At 36.4% G+C, this 13,850-nt stretch overlaps 1 pseudogene; it reads left to right on the top strand.

Annotated features, from left to right (window-relative positions):
- The first annotated feature begins 7,326 nt into the window (after nt 1-7,326).
- LOC145293408 (5S ribosomal RNA) lies at nt 7,327-7,444 on the top strand (annotated as a pseudogene).
- Nucleotides 7,445-13,850: the final 6,406 nt, after the last annotated feature.

Raw genomic sequence — 13,850 nt, forward strand, 5'->3', positions numbered from 1 at the left:
CCCACACACTTTTTCTCACAACAGCAAAAGTAAAATGAACATATTTCTGGCGGACGTAGGTGACAACAGTATCATGTGACACAAGCGACCAATGAGAAAATTTAGAAGATTGTCTTTTTAACGCTGTTCCAAAAACCAAAATATCAGCAGTAGCAATCTTGTTTTGGAGCCGGTCCAAAAAGTATAAAACCGCATCAAACATTCTTTCTCCCCTTCTTTTTCCTTTCTTCTCATTCTGACATCACACGAGAACATGCCTCTCATTTTCAGAACATCATCGCTGTCAAAGCTGTTAAAACCATAATTACACACGCCACGCAGGCATTCAAAAATCACACTTATGCACACACGCACCCATTCGCACATTTTCTAAATTATAACAACGAATTACTTTCCTCACAAATTACTTTCCTCATGGGACTTTTGAATAAGGCGAACTTTGCCATTTAAAAAACAAACCTTGAAATAAGGACATTATTTTCACGCAAGACTTTCACCTTTTAACCTGATTAATTCAATGCAGGACTTTCATCTAACATTCTAATCATAATGACTTTTCAAGAACTTTCGCCGATCGGACCTTTGCTTGTTCAACTTGTTGTTTTTGTTGAAAAATAAATGTGGTGCATTTTAAACGAGAAGGAGGTGTCGTTTTGTTTTATTCTTTTTTTTATTATTTTGTTTGGGGCAGAGAGATTTAATTTCACTTAAACTTCTTTTCCCCTACAAAGGGAACTGGTTTGTATAGAAGACTGTGTGAATAATACCAAAAAAGAATTCGAAAAATACCTAATGCAGAACACTGAAAGAATAATTACTGCAGCAAAGAGACTGAAGAAATAAACAAGACAGATAAAGAAGAGATGAGGGATTAGACGAGTAAAGAAAAATGGGAAGAGACACGGCTACATGAACAATCCATAAAAGTGACAAAAGATGAGACACTTGGACATGGCGACAAAATGGAAGTGTAAACAAAGGCACTGAATCTCTAATAACAACTGTACAAGATAATGCAATTAGAACTAACCATATCAAAGCAAGGATCAACAAGACACAAGAAAACAGCAAATGCAAACTCTGTGGACAAAGAGACTAAACAATAAACCCAATAAGAAACAAATGCAGCAAACTAGTCATACAAAAAAAAAAATAGACCCGATCAAATGGGGAAAGCAGTATACTGGGAACTGTGCAGCCAACTAAATCTAGAGCACCCAGAAAAACAACAAAGTATACACACACTCATGATCATTACAGGATGATCAGGAAAAGATGATCATGGCCACCCAAGACCAAGGCTTGATGACCATTGCATTTCAAAGGATGAGTGATCTCAGCAATGACAACAAGTACATGTTCTGCCACACTGAAGTAGAGAGTGTGAGCCACTTGACATCCACCTTTAAGGTTCTGCTGAGGGGATGGCTACTACACAATGCAACACAATGGAGTGTGTAAATATCTCCACTGGACCATCTGTAAAGAATTGAATATCTAGTGTAGCAGCAAGTCTTGGGAACATATACCAGGAGGAACAGTTGGAAATAAGTCATACACCATCCATTATGTCTATGCAATTCCTATAGCTACGTACCTAGAAATCGAACCTGTTAAATCTGACATAGAGATATGGGACACTAGGGAGAAAGTAGCAACCCTAGTTGAAGTCAGTGCCCCTAATAATGCTGATTTATATAAGACTGAGAAGGAAAGCATAACAAAATACCAAGTTCTTATGTACAATATGACGTGAAACTTTGGAAGATCTCCATCATTCCAGTAATTATAGTAGCAGTTGGACTCATCTATTATATCTACAAAAGTGAAAAGGTCTCTGTGTGTGTGTGTGTGTGTACATTTCTTTACAAAACTACTCTGTCAATTTTCAGTCTACAGACTCGAGATTTTACATAAGGGGTATTGAAATTTGGGAAAATCTTTTTAATCGGTTTTCGGCCAGAAATTTGGCTGTCAAGGAGTTAAAGTTCAACGATTTGACCTTTGAAAACTCTACCAAACTCCTCCGTCAATTTTTGGTCTAAATACTTGAAATTTTAGATGTAGGTTACTTGGACATGGATCAAACTTTTTACCTTGATTTGAGCCCAAAACAATAAATGTTAAGGGGTCAAAATTGGAGTTAATTTCTTTTTAAATTTGACCTCTGCAATCTCTACTAAATTACTCAGCCAATTCTTGGTCTAAACATGTGAAATTTTACATAAAGTGTATTCAGACATAGGGCAAGCTTTTAAATCAGTTTTTGGCCGAAAATTTTGCGACCAAGGGGTCAAAGTTCAAACGATTTTACCTTTGTGGTCTCTAGCAAACTATGTTTTTTTTGGGTTTTTTTACATAGACATCACCACTTATCAAGGACAAGAGGCCACTCGAGGATAAGGGTTAAAGAGTGTACAGTAGAAATTAGACAATATAGTAATCGTTAGTAGTAGAAATTCGGTAAATTTGTTAACTTATATAGAACGGCTCATCAAAAACTTGTTTATGTTAGACTTAAAGACAACCATATTGTAGTCAGCTGGAAAGCAGGAAAACAGAAGACAATTCTATAGGCATGCAGTTCTAAGAAAGAAGCTTTGCTCATGGAATCTACGTTTAGGTTTAGGCACAGATAAAGAGTGGGGAAGATTATTGATAGTGTTTTCTGCTAGACGGGTGTTTCTTGTGAAAGTTTGGTGAGGGGGGGACCATAGATTGGAGCTCAGCCGAGCACTTGCCATGAAAATAACGATAAAGCAGGGACAAACTCGCAGCCAATTTTGGGTCTAAAGATTCTAAATTTTACATAAAGGGTATTCAGACATTTAATCAGTTTTGGGGCGAAAATTTGACTGCCAAGAGATCAAAGTTGAAAGAGTTGACCTTTGCAGACTCTACCAAACTCCTCCATCAATTTTGGGTCTAAACACTTGAAATTTTAGATGTACATTACCTGGACATGAGTCAAACTTTTTAATATATATATATATATATATATATATATATATATATATATATATATATATATATATATATATATATATATATACATAAGCACATAAAGTTATGAACAGTACATAGGGCTCGAGCAAATCTGGGCTGAACTGCTAGTATATATATATATATATATATATATATATATATATATATAAATATATATATATATATCATCTGCATCAATCGCTTTATTGCAGATTAGTAAAATATCAATATTTTACTAAATATACGTCATAAAACAAAAATGAAAATTGTATCATCAAATGACTGCTTCAAGATTAGTTATTTCCAAAATTTTATTCAAATCCAAGCGATATTCACAAATGTTTAAAATGTTGTATTAGGGCAAAAATACGATGTCTAATCATGAAAACTTTACTTTTTATTATGTTTTTCTGTTAAAGACTAATAAACAAAAGAACATCCTATTAATTATTAATAATTATTTATCGCCCTATCCATCATTTTTTAAATAACTTTAAACAACCTCTTGTCCACTAAAGAAGTCAATTGTTTGGTCTGGAAAGGAGTTATGGTTCCAGTGACATCAACTACTTTTCTCCACAGGGCATCCTTGGAAGTAAATTGCTCTCCTCCCTCATAAACACCTCCTTTAAATATTGGCCAGAGATCTTCAATGGGGTTAAGATCCGGAGAACATGGTGGCCAGCTCATGAGGGTTTCTCCAAAGAAGCCCATAGATTCAAGGAAGGCTGCAGTCGCCCAAGCAGAGTGGGATGGTACATTGTCATGTATAAAAATCATCTGAAAGTGATGTGAACAATGGTACGTCATCTAGCCATGGTGACAAATGTTTATCCAAAATGGCCGTGTACACATTGCTGGTAAGTTTTATACCCTCTGGAACTCAGAATGATCCAACCAACTTATCCCCAATGATTCCCACCCAAAACATGATGCCTCCACCTTGTTGGTGATGAACTCTGTAAGGGGTTGGAGTTCTGTTCGAGTTCCAAACTTTGGCCCATCCATCTGGACTGTCAAAAGTAGCACGGGTCTCATTTGTAAATAGGACATGTTGGAAATCCATTTTCATGTAATTCTGTGCCCAAGCCATTTGTTTTTCCCTATGTTGTTTGCTCAATGGAGGATTTGGAATAGTTTTGATGTTCCTTGCCATCTCGTTCAACACATTACATCTGGTCTGCCTGGATCTTGGAGTGATTCCAGCTCTTGGAAAAATGGAAGCACTAGTGCTGTTTGGGTTTTGGTTGACTTCTCTACAAATTTTCCGAATATCATGATGTGAAAGGTTTCTCTTGGTGCCCTTATCCTTTCTGGATTTGGAATTGGGATTGTTCACAAATGAAGCTCCACAGCTAAATCTTTGATGAACAATCCTTCTGCAAGTCAAGCAACAATCCTTTCCTTTTCAATAACCATTAATCGCCTCTTTTTTTCGCATTTTAAAAGACCTGCAATAAAACGATGGACAGTGGAAATTCCTTGATAAAGAATAAAATGTCATAACTTTGTGAATATCGCATGAATTTGAATAAAATTTTGGGAAATAACTAACCTTAAAGTAGTCATTTGATTATACAATTTTTATCTTTTTTGACATATATTTAGTGAAATATTGATATTTTACTAATTTGCAATGAAGCAGTTGACTTATATATATATATATATACGTAACTACTTCATTTACTCACATAAAATTAATATACGAAAGTATAAATTTATGCGTAAACTTTAAGTATTTACATCAAAAGTGCTCAATACGTAGGTAGAGCTAGTTAGTTATAAAATATATATGGCGATTAAGCTACACTGAATATTCCGCGTTTCATCCACTCTAGGATTCTTCAGGTTTATGCACTATATATATAGTGTACAGCATAATCACATTGACACACCGGTTCCTATTAGATCACTGAAGTTAACCAACGTTGAGCCTGGTTATTACTAAAATAGGTGACCAATTTAGGAATTCCAGGCGCTGTATGTAGGAAGACGTCAACACCTCCGAGAAAGAGTTGCAAAAACCTAACGCTGTCATCTCCTCTGACCGGAGATATACATGTGACTGGGGATCACTTGTGAATTTCATACTCCCATGAAGCTTCCTCCTTTGGAGGAAGCCAGTTAAACCTGAATAGAGTTAGTGCTTACTGACACACACACACACACACACACACACACATATATATATATATATATATATATATATATATATACGCTTTTTTGTATGCTGCTGTTGATGCGTGAATAATACCTCGCGTCAATGAAATCACAATAAAATAGATGCACACAAAAATTAAGCGTCATACCAACATGGATGAATATCTTACAGCATCCGTCAACATAACTATAATGCCAAAGTGTACATGACGCGATAATATGGTTTGAATATAATTCATGATTAATTAGTTCGTCTGATTATTAGTTTTGTGCAATTTATCATTGTTCAATTATTATGCAATGTTTTTGTAATAATCTGTTGAAACGATTCACTCAATGAAATATGTGGGATATTTTATAATTCCCACACATTATTTTTCATGCAGATCACGAGAAAGAATCTGCTCTCCGTTTGCAAACTTTTACAATCTGACACTTGTACAGTATAACTACCCAACAAAAAAACCCTATTCTTCGTTGTCATCTTGGCTTTTACAATTCAAAGCTTCTCTGATTGATGACTGCCATTTTGTTTGGAACAAGATTTTTTTTTTCTTGTCTTTTGGAACCCAAAATGGCTTTCAATTCAAAAGCACAAATCAAAAGCAACACATTGAATACAAAACTGTGATGCATTCCTATCGTAACATGAATGCAGTCACTAAATGTACTATTCATCTTCACTTGGCTTGGAGCATTACTTCAAAACACCTTCACCAACCACTCATTTGTCCTCAGTTTGGAAGTTACCCGGGGGCATGGAATATTGAGATTGTTTGTCAATTGGTCCTTAGTATGACTTTAAAAGATATCAAGTGATGAAATTTGCAGACTGTGGGGGAATGTAGAGTTGCCCTTTAGTTACCATTGCTCTCAGGTCCACTTTGGCTCAGATTAGTAATACCTCTAAGGGTATCTGGTGCTACCAGATCAGGCTGTCTGAAGATACAGGTTTCCTGACCAAAAAGCATCAAACATTACAGGCGACTGAGGACTGGCTGTGAATTTGATATTCCCTTGACATTTCCACCTTCAAGCCGGTTCAACCTGCCGTACAAATACAATAACATGTGAAAAGAATAGATGACAGGCTTTGGCAACACAGAATGGTCAAAGAAGCGATGACTGGACAACATCATACCTGACCTCCACGTTCTTAACAGCATAAAGCATCTGGCCAATGAGAGCATCTGAATCTGGAGAGCAGCCATCAACTCTGATAGTAACATGATAAGAAGGCGTCCAACGTCAGTAGATGGGAAAAGAAGATGTCAAACCATGCAGTAGTAGTAGTAGTAGTAGTAGTAGTAGTAGTAGTAGTAATTTATGCAAGGCCCACCAGGCAATCTCTCATGGCACTCTGTCAAATGCTTTCTCCAGATCCATAAAAGCAAAATACAGGTTCATGTTAATATGAAGATACTACTTCTTGCATTTGTCTTTCATTCATTTCAGTTAGAGCCAGATGGGGGTCAGAGCGATTATGATGAAAAGAGAGAAGCTTGGTTTTAGATGCATTAAAATTAACCAGTCACATTCAATGTTTTTATTTTTTTTTGACTAAAAATAGGCGGATTTTTTTTTTTTTTTTTTTTAAGCACAACCAACGTTCTTCAGACGCTCATGCACAGCCATTGTTCAAAAGTGGATTGAGAATGGTGATAACTATGTAGAAAAATAAATTCCAGGGCACAACAGGTCGACTGTTTTAATTGTCGCATTCCCGTCTTTGTACCTCTTCAATGGTTTTGTGATTGGGTTTGGAACGACCTTCATAGATAAAAGATTAAAAACAGAGTGAAAAAGACATACGAAGGAAAATAGAGCGATTTATTCTGTAACATAGTGCAGACGGCTATGTGCAAATACAGAGCTGTTAGCGACATGACGTCATGGTAAGGAAAAAGAAGAGTATAAAAAGGAGAGAGCATGTTTGTGAAGACGATCATGTTAGAGATGTCACAGCCATAATGAGAAGTCATGCATGGCAAGAGAATGGGGAAATGAATGTTGTTTTTACGATGGGAAAAAGCAAGATTTGTCTACTTTGCAACTGAGGCTACAATGTGTTGGTTCCTGGACAACATTACACTACAAACAAGCGCAGTACCTGCTTAGTTAGTGGATGTTATCTCTCCCCTCAGACATTACACCCCTCTTTTGGGGAGTTTATTATCATTTATATATGGCATAATCATATTGACACACCGGTTCCTGTTAGATCATCGAAGTTAAGCATTGTTGAGCTTGGTCAGTGCTAAAATGGGTGACCATGTGAGAATACCAGGTGCTGTATGTGCTCTCCGCTTATCTTGGCATTGTTTAGCACTTCTCCTTTCCATTGAAATCAAGCGGTGCTGGTTGAGGATAATAGTGGCTAGGAATTGTGCAACCCTTGCTCCACAATTCAGCACTTGTCATCCCTCATCACTACTGGATGATCAGATGGTGCTGGGTAAAATTACATTTCCTTAATGCAAGATGATGTGGAGAAAGTATTGTTTCATGCTATAGTTTCTGTGAATAACCAAAGGAAACTGAAACGAGAAAATCAAGATGCGTACAGGACTTTTATCTTTGTGATTTTCTTCGTTTATTAGCCCTGTTGACTAAATTACCTGTTTAGGTTCGGATTTTACCCATGCAAACAGAATATCAAAAAAGTAGCGAAAATCCATATACAGGAATACTAATATATACTTGTTCTGATGGTAGATTCATAGAGATAGAAATAGAAAATAATCTCAGGTGTAAGAAAATTAATACTTATTAAGGCCTGGAGGCCACTCAAGGATAAAGGTTAAAAAATATTGTTTTTGAGGTTTTTCATTTTTGAGTATAGTGATATGTGGAAGAGATCAGCAGAATTGTTAGAGCAGAGAAGAGACAGGAAAAAAAGGAATGAAGAATGATTTTTGCAGATGATGTACAAGACAATCCGTAGCATTACCCATTAATATGGTATTGAGAGCTTCCATCAGAAACTACTGTATGGTCCAGAATCCATTTATCAAATGGCAATACAGCAGCCCGAGTACTTTGCACCTACTGATAACTGATAAGATGGTCTCCTTGGATTAACATCCAAGGATTAGGTGCTTGACTATCAGGCGGTTAACATCAGCCCAATTAAAACTTTTACTTCTAGGCACTTTGAGTGACTGCTCAATAAAAAGACTGCCAGTCTAGTATGTAGCTGTTTTTTCTCCCTTTGCCAGAAACATTACTTATTGTAAATAAGGACTGAGGGACAAAATAGAAGCGAGAGTTTATGAAAAAGTTGTCAGCAGTTAATCAAGTTAAAAGACAATCTGAACGAGAGAGTATAAAGTGTAGTAGTTGATGTTTACACATCGATGTACAAAATCAAAATGCGTAAACACATTTGTGCGCACGTCATCTGTGCATACACTATCATGAATAAAAACAAATAATTAAATTTTGGACCTCTGATTGGTCCAAAATTTAATTATTAATAATAATTCTGAATTTATTTAAAACGGTCTTTCTGTGAGCCACTTAAATCCTTTAAAAAGTTTTTTTTTTTTTCAATAAACCAATGAAATCCAGTTGACCCGAGTCTACTGATTGGTGTCATTAGGCGCCTCACTAAGGGGACTTCCCTCAGCAATATCTCTCCACCCATGCACAAACAAACACAACTTATCGACATTATCATCTGTCAATCTGTATAAACTTTATTCATTCTCACTGACTATCTTACTAAAACGAAATCAAATGAACATTGACTCTTATAAACAACTTTCAATGAATTATAATTCATAAAAATGAGCAGAGAAGTTTTGAATATGTTTTCCTAACTCCTGAAACTCACGGCTCTTAATCAATCGATTCAGATTTTTCAATGTCTCAGCTAATGAATCCCTCTTGTTTTTACAAGAACTCTAAAAATGTCCGTGAACATTCTATGTTGTTCTTATTGCTGTAAACTTCCATTTTAAACATGTATGGAATATCTCTTTTGTGAATATATGCTGTTTGAACAGATTATTTAGTTTTGTTTACCATATGACAATGATGAATGAGACAGTATGAAATATTACTGACTAGAGCAAGGTAAATGAAAAATATGGGCACTACTTTGTCATTTGCAGTAAAGATGTCAGGGCTAGATATCGCTGCTTCTCATATTCAGCAAATCTGAGAGCACTTATTGTGTTGTATTATGAGTGAATGTAGAGAATGTATGTATAGATGTATCAGCTTCACTTTTTCAAATGCATTCGGATGTATATTTGTTTAATAACAATGAACAAATCATTTAGCTGATATGAAAACATTTTTGACAACCAAGCTTATGTTGGTGGAGAGAGAGAGAGAGAGAGAGAGAGAGAGAGAGAGAGAGAGATTTGGATTGGGGTTAGCAGGTGACTCGTGTGATTGTCTTTCTCTCTTTAACCTATCTTTGTATCCCTCGCTTGTTGTTTATATTGACCCAATTCTTTTATTTCTTTGTCTAGCGTCTGACGTCAGCACCTTGGTCAAATTCTGGTACATATTTGTATCACAGGCCTGTTCTTTTGTTCCATTTGCTACTCCTGGGAACCTGGTATTTTTCCAGTATTTTCCGTTACTTGAATTCTTCTTTTTCTTTGATTTCCAGTGCCGTGCAACTCACAAAATTCGGCACTGTCCAGGTCATTTTCTAACATTTGGGAGTTGGGTGGGGCGTAAGCGACTAGAACCAGCAAAGTAGAAAAAGATTGTTTTACACTGTTGACCCTCCCCTCATCTGTATTATTATACCCGACTCATTTTATGCTTTTACCTGTTTCATTATGTACAGAGGGAAGAGGTATATTACTAAATCAGCACGAAACACAAGCAAATATGAAAGAGATACTAGCTTGTATAAGCTGCTCTCTTTCATTCTCCATTTGTTCACCTTATTCCTTTCTCTGCTTTCTTTTTAAATTTTTTCATTTTCTGTCCCAGGTGCAAATGAAACATTCTTAAATCAACTGCTCTGTGCTGCATCAACACAATCACAGCAACAATAGCTGAAATGAACACTAGCTTATATATGGGTGCAAATGAGTTCCGCTTGTTTGAAACAGCCTGTTTGTAGTCCTCGAAGATCCAGCTGGTTACACTACAAACAGCCGTTTATTAACCAAAAAGTGAGTTTCATTTTTTTTATAGATTGACACATCCATGTCACCATTACTTTGACAAAATGCTGCAAAAAAAAAAAAAAAAAAAAAAAAACAGTGAACAGCAACATGCTCTATAAAGGTAGAAGATGCAACAAAGAATGTCTACTTATCCCTCTATGAAGAACCCTTTTTTTTACCTGGAGGCTACACAAGTTGTGACAATATCAGTCATGGTGGAAACTTGAGTCAGATAATATAATCTAAATGAGTGATTTAATAAGAATTATTCATATTAGACTTAAAGACAACCATGTTATAATCAGCTAGGAAGTAGACAAGCGGTATTGCATTCCAAAGACGGAGAGTTCTGGGACAGAAACTCTTCTCATGAGATTTTCGTTTAGTTTGGAGCACGGATAGGATGTGAGGAAAATTGTTGGCGGTTGTTTTAGCTAGGCGAGTATTTGCTGTAAATATTTTACGTGGAAGGACCATAGATTGAAGCTTAACGACTATTACTACTCTTGCTATTACTACTGTTACAACTATCGCAAAAAATATTTTTTAATTTGTCTCTTTTGTTTGTAAATAAAAATATTTTGTTCTGTTTTGTAAAAGCATTCGTTCGTGTGGGGGACATTTTAAATAGCTTAGGAGGCTCACAGAATGTATAAGGTATTAAGGTGAGTGAAAAACTAGCTTAGGAAATAGACAAAGTGGATGACCTCCGACGCCCCCCCACCCCATTCCTTTTTGGCTTCATGCTACATTATTTTAAGGATATACCTCCATTCTTTATATAAAATTTTAATCAAGTATTGTATAGAAAATGAGGCGGGGGGGGGGAGATGGGTCCTCAGCAATAAATAAATAACGAGATAGCAAAAAAAGTAAACACACACACACACACACACACACACACACAGATGCAACTCTAAACAAATGGACACCAAATACTAAGTATGTACAAAATGTAATTATTATAACTTTTTTTTCACAGGTAAAAATACAATTTTTCTTTGCAGAGATTAATTTTAGGCTTTTGTCTTTCAAATACAATCAAAACATTAACCTGAAACTAATACAAAAATTATGATAAGTCAATTTTTATGAGCATTGTCTCTGTATAAGCTACCACCATTTTTGCACATAGCTACTGTTATAAGGGACATAACTACGTATCGAACCGGATATTAAACAGAATATAAAAGAGCTACCATTTTAAGGTGGGGGCGTCTTGTTTTGTTTTGCAGTCTCTCGTCGGACACTCTACAAGTGTACTCCAGTTAACCAAGCTTCTCAGGGACGAGCGCTTAGCTCTCACATGCTAAGTTCCTTTTCTTTACTTTCATTGACATTTATCTAACTTCAAAAGCAAGTAGCCATTTTGTATTTGTATTATTACGAAGTACTAATAAACCTTCTTTTGTTACGCATCCCACTCGGCTTATTTTGTCATATTATTATATAACGTTGAAACCAGATATAACACGAAACACAGGTACATGCTAAGGAACGATTACCAAAATATCATATTTGATGAATTTTACATAAATCATCTCCAACTAACCTTTCTTTGCTTAGAACAATAAAATGATTTAAAACATAGTGTTATTCGCATTATACCTGTACAAGTAAAAGAGTTATCTCCCCTGATAGCTATATATAGAAGACAGATAGGTGTAGCCATTAGCTTTTGGTGTAGATCTTGCCAACGAACTAGAATAACATATTTTTCCACTGTACATGGCACGAAGAACAGAATCTCTATTGTAAAGCATGGAAATTTGTAAACACCATAGCAAACATTGAACATACACATTACCAAACACCATGGAGCAAGAAAGCATGCATCTATTGAAGCAGCTTCAAAAAGAAAACATTGAGTTAAGAAAAGAGATGCTTCATATCTCAACATGTAGCGGGTGAAAAAAATGGAATGGGTCTTAATAGGACTAGATACCACTGACGGAAAATGAGCATTGTTTTTGGACATGGACCCGATATGACTGGTGGCAGTGAAAGGATTTCACAAAGAAGTTCCACTCCATGAGGTGGAATGAAGATGAGTCAATAATGCATTGCTTGTCAAGACTATGTAGCCAAGCCAAATTTTGTGGACGAACAAACTTGCCAGTAGCAAGCAGGCTATTAAGACGACATGGTTGCCAGGCAGATGACAAAAGGACTTAGAAACACAGAACACTAAAGGAGGGTACTGGCAGAGGTAGCTTCACTTGCTACATTGACGCAGAAGTTTACACAGTTGGTTTGCCTAAAGGCAATAAACAAGTCAACACTTCACTTTAACGATTCCACATACTCTCTTGTGCTATCTGGAAAACAAAGGTCAAACTAAGAACAGCACAACCAAGATACCAAGCCTCCTTTGACTCCATGATACATCAAATGTTGTAACAGGTGTGGAAAGACATCACACATTAGAGGGTCGATGAGTCAAAAGGATGTTACAGCAGCTGAACAAGTGCCACTTTTGTGGAGTGGTGGGGCACCTTAAAAAGGTATGCCATAAATTTGAAAGGCCCAGAACAGAAGCCACACGCAAAGTATCGAGAAGTGATTTATATTAACTAGCAGTATTCCAGATAATTTTTCTGCTCGCAAACACAAGATACAGCCAGTGAACGTACCTCACCTTGAGTGGGATGGAGAGGAAATTTCAGGTGTGCACCCCAGAGCTACTCCCCTCAATGACAGTGGAGGTGACTATGATACCTGAAACTCGTGCAAAATTTGAACACGTACTGAAAAAAACAGTGAGCCAGCGCAGTAATCAGATTATTACTTTTGCAGATACAGGACACAAACTTATTTGAGTGGGCATGAAATTCAAAAACTCCTTGGATACCCAAAGGGGTACCTTATGTCAACTACCCATCAGATATTGTGCATAACAGACAACTATGCACACATATCAGTGGGAACAAAAGAGACATGACAGGTCATATATGTGCTAGAAAACACCTCTGGGTTTTATGTGTCACAAGCAGCCTTGATGGGGATGCACTTATTGCCTTCCAATTCCCTGACCTTGCTATTGTGGAATAGCTCCTTGAGAAAGATAAAGGAATTGGCCCTTTGTGGATGTCCACACAGAATGTCTTTCCTGAAGAAACCAGAAACTATCCCATTCAAACTAACAGAAGCCAACAGACATGAACTGAAACTATAGCTAATGGAACATTCTAAATCAAATGCGTTCGACACATATCTACATCAACCACTGCAAACAGTGAAAGATAAATCCTTAGAGATAAAGTCCATCCCAAGTGTAACACCAACAGTAATTCACATACCAATGCCTGGTCCTCATTACTGGAAGAAGAAAGTGAAGCAGAGCATAGACAGAGGCATTGCATTAAGGATAATAGAACCAATTGAGAATGTTATCATTGTGGTTAAACATCTAAAGAAGGCTAGAGAAATAGTTAGTCAAAGTGTGATGAAACAACAGCTACGAAAATGAGGATAACAGTCCACAAATAAATATTGTCCAACTGTATAAGTCACCATTTTTGACGCTAAATTTATTTTCTATGAGATAACCAACGATATTAGCAAAGAATG

This window comes from Euprymna scolopes, chromosome 14 (assembly GCF_053919585.1).
Source record: "Euprymna scolopes isolate OS-2025 chromosome 14, ASM5391958v1, whole genome shotgun sequence".
NCBI classification, from domain to species: domain Eukaryota; kingdom Metazoa; phylum Mollusca; class Cephalopoda; order Sepiida; family Sepiolidae; genus Euprymna; species Euprymna scolopes.